The 4,177-nt window shown below is 39.7% G+C and overlaps 1 non-coding gene across 1 annotated transcript; it reads left to right on the top strand.

Annotated features, from left to right (window-relative positions):
* Positions 1-838: 838 nt before the first annotated feature.
* Positions 839-999, top strand: LOC131924820 (U1 spliceosomal RNA). Its single transcript, XR_009383078.1, has one exon. It is a non-coding gene; the product is annotated as a U1 spliceosomal RNA (small nuclear RNA).
* Positions 1,000-4,177: the final 3,178 nt, after the last annotated feature.

Raw genomic sequence — 4,177 nt, 5'->3', positions numbered from 1 at the left:
ACAGAACTCCTAAAAAGAGCTGGAATGAGTGCTTCTGTATTAGAAGATAATCATCAATACAATGGGACATAAATCTCTTAAAAATAAATCCAGTCTACGAGCTGCCTTTTAACAATGTGAAATATACAAAACCTCGAGGAAATGTGACTAGAATCCATGCTTTACAGAGAAAGCTTGAAATAAGGCACGAATATTCATGCAACCCGATACAATATGCATAACAATAGAAATGCTGAAAATATACTGCCTGGGAAATGCTAATGAAACATTAATAAGCAAAAAATTTCTGTGCAGAGTCAGTGAAGGAAGAGGGCTATCAGGATGAGGAATCTAATGTTTATGGAGAAGCAAAGGTTTAGAAATGTAAAGAGGCAGAATTAGAAGTATTCGAGGTAGTCTGTTTTATTTTAGAAAAACACCAGGAAAGAAAAAAAATAGCAGTTTACTATCTCTCAGTATTAGAAATCTGCAAAATTCTAGTTTTCCTTTATGCTTTTTTGTTTTTGAAATATCTACAATCAACCGTATCATTGTTAAAAATATCCTTTTCATAAATTGTATTTTAGGTTTAAGACCAGTATTGTGTATAAATAAGGAAAAGAGCATATGTAAGTTGTAGCCTACAAAAATAATATTATTACAAGGATGACAGGAACAGACAGATTTTGTTTTCATTTTGGTGACAAATATGTAGGTCTCCATTCAGTATAAACAACTATAGAGAGAATCAGGAAGGGAAGAAGAAAAATATAAAAAGAATGAGAAAAGAAAAGAAAAAAACTCATTAGAATCACAAGAGTATGGTTTTTCAAAAGGTAAAGCAAAAACTGGCTGGGTCTTACTTACCTGGCAGAGGAGACGCCGTGATCAGAAAGGCGGTATCCCCAGACAAAGTTTATCCATTGCATTCCAGGTGTTCTGACCCCTGCGGTTTTCCCAGACATGGGAAACTCAACTGCATAATTTGTGGTAGTGGAAGACTGCATTGGCATGCTCCCTTTAAAAAAAAAAAAAAAAAAAAAAAAAAAAAGCCAGGTGGTGGTGGTGCTTGCCTTTAATCCCAGCGCTTGGGAGGCAGAGCCACATGTATCTCTGTGAGTTCAAGGCCAGCCTGGTCTACAGAGTGAGTTCCAGGAAAGGTACCAAAGCTACACAGAGAAACCGTGTCTTGAAAAAACAAAAACACAAACAAAAAAAGTAATTGGAAAATCCACAGAATAGACTATTGGGAGAGCAGTTTACTTGTATAGAATTTTAACTTATGATGTGTATATACACTGCAATGATTGTGAGTTATTTCTACTGAGACACAAGTAAAACACATCTACAGGAATCTTAGAAATGATCTAGTATCGAGTTCTACTCAGAGAGGTAGAGTGATCCAAGAGTAAGTCTGAAATGTGAACTTACTCTCTTATTCTCTGGCTCCTGCTATGTGGGCCTCATGGGCATCCCCTGGCGCCTCCAAGAAGAAAAGGAGCAGTCATTAGGGTTAGCTGGGCCTGTTGTGACAGATGAAGGGACATGAGTAAGCTTTCTAAAGCTCAAGAGGATAAGTTAATTTAGAGAAAGTGGGCAATGGTGGGACGACACAGGTGAATAAGGGCCAACTGAGGACCTTTTTACTGGAGGGATAGAACCGTTGGAGCATGACAGCTTTCCCAAGTGGTTAGAGAAATTGTCACTTCGGGTGTTTAGAGTTCAAGTTTGTAGAAAGATAGAAACAGATTTATTTTTGTTGATGTTGTTTTAAAAAACTGACACTTTGTTTCTCTGAGCCCTAGCTTTTCCCACAAGATAAAAGTCTATTGTTCTATGATTCTTGTGCTGCTTAGGTTTTTGTCGACTTGAGACAAATTAGAGTCATCTGGGAGATGGAATATCAATGAGGAAAACAGGTCCTAGATACTGTAAGAAAGCAGGTTGATGGCTGGCTCTTGGGAACCTATTCATCATACTGGGTTGCCTTGCCCAGCCTAAATACAAAGGGAGGTGTTTAGTCTTGCCACAACTTGATATGTCATGCTTTGTTGATACCCATGGAAGGCCTGCCCCTTTCTGAGAAGGAGTGTATGGAGTGGGGAAGGGGGCAGAAGAGCAATGAGGGAAGGAATGGAAGGAAAGGAGGGAGGGGAAAATGTGGTCCCGACACAAAATAAGCAAATAAATTAAAAAAGGAAGGAAGGAAGGGAGCAAGGGAGGGAGGGAAGAAGGAAGGGAGCAAGCAAGCAAGCAAGCAGGTTGAGCAAGCCATGGGGAGCAAGCTAGTAAGCAGCACTCCTCTGTGGCCTCTGCATCAGCTCCTGCCTTGAGTTCCTGCCCTGCTTTCTCTCAGTGATCAAGTGTGACCTGAGAGTTGTAAGATGAAATAAACTCCTTTCTTCCCCAGGTTGCCTTTGGTCATGGTGCTTATCACAGCAATAGAAAGCAATAATTCTGTTTATGTCGCAATAGGAAGAAGTTCAAAACCAGATGTTTATGATCCATTTGTAGAAAGATGGGTAGGCTTAGAAACAGCTTTTTTTTTTCTTTTTTTTTTTTTTTTGAGACAGGGTTTCTCTGTGTAGCTCTGGCTGTCCTAGAACTCACTCTGTAGACTAGGATGACCTCAAACTCACAGAGTTCCACCTACCTCTGCCTCCTAAGTGTGGGCATCAAAGGCGTGTGCCACCACCACCCAGCAAGTTTTCTGTTTTGAACAAAGAGTGGGCTTCTGGTCAAAGAAAGGTTACTTTTATAAAAAGTAGGAGATGGAAAACGGATCGATGCAAACAGTTTGCAGGTGTGACAGCAAACACTACACAGGAACACAGAAATCATTTAGACTGCTAAGGATCGTTTGACCCAAAATAATAAAACCAGCTTTGGGGAGAAAACCTTTCTCTAATGAGTAAAAATAAAAGTTCATAACAAAAATGTATAAAATGAGTAAGTGAGGATATTAATATTTAGGTTATGTTATGTTGACAAGTGTGTATTATAAACATGAAGAGAATCTCACTGAAGATACGTATTAATATATGTCAATAATGAAAAGTCTGGCACTTGATAAATACAATTGTGAATGTTTCACATCCTCTCTCTTTTTTATATTAAACTTCTGAATGTTTTAGAAGGAAACATAAGTCTTGGGAGTAAAGCATTGTTAGCTTGAGAGTAAAAAAAAAAACATTGTCAACTATTTTTTTATGAGTAATGCTGACCTGTGTCCCATTTCCTGTCAGCATTAGAGGCTCTCGCCATTATGCAATTAAGCTGTCTGGGATGACCACTGACCCTGCTAGCTGTGGGGAGATGGAGGTGCTTTAGAAGAGGCAGCCCTATGGAAAATGGCTGTTTTGCTAACTGCTTTGGCAGGTGGAGATGGTGAATCTGAGCCAGCTCTGCATAATGGTATCAGCTGCGGAGTTCCTCCTGTTCTACCTAATGAGGAATAATGGAGTGCCCAAGCCTTACCCCAGCAACCAACAGAGGAAGCCTGGCTCATTGCCTTTCCCAGTGAAGTCTTCCAGTGTATTCTTTTATATCATCCTATTTTTCTTCATAATTTCATAATTTGTTCCTTATTTATTTGCTTCGTGCTTTTTCTCCAGACTACAAAGACAGGAGAATTTTTGCTTTATCCCAATAGTCTTTCTGTGCAATGACAACTCCTAATGTGGTGCCTAGAGCTGAGTAGGTAATATACATAATGTTGAGTTCATGGATATGTTCTCTTTCAGAGAGCCCCTGCATCTATTAAAAGAAGCACTCCTTAATCTATGCCAAATAGGTAAGTCTCCACATTTTTTAATCCTGGGAAGTGGTTGCACTTCAAATATTTTCCAAGGCTTCTCTGATTCATTTTCTTGGGGCAACTTTCCGCATTAATATTTCTGACTCATAACTTGGTCCACGAGGTAGTATCCTGGACAAACTTTTATTTCATTGATGACAAACTCAGGCCTTGACTACCTACCTAAAAGCTTCCCAACCTCCCTGGATTGTTGCATACCCCCAAAGGCATGTTTCGAGGAGCTCTTTAAAGTGGCAGGTTCTATTCAAACCCCTCGGGAAGCCAGGTCAGGCTGTGCTGCTATCAAGACTGAACTGCTGCTGTGGAGTAAACACTGCAGTACAAACAACATTTTTGCCCTCACTCTACACTCCTTCAACTCTTCATTTTTTGGAGACATTG

Source organism: Peromyscus eremicus, chromosome 14, assembly GCF_949786415.1.
Source record: "Peromyscus eremicus chromosome 14, PerEre_H2_v1, whole genome shotgun sequence".
Taxonomy (NCBI): Eukaryota; Metazoa; Chordata; class Mammalia; order Rodentia; family Cricetidae; genus Peromyscus; species Peromyscus eremicus.
The sequence above is the reverse complement of the archived record's forward strand: the minus strand, read 5'-3'. Positions and strand labels throughout refer to the sequence as shown.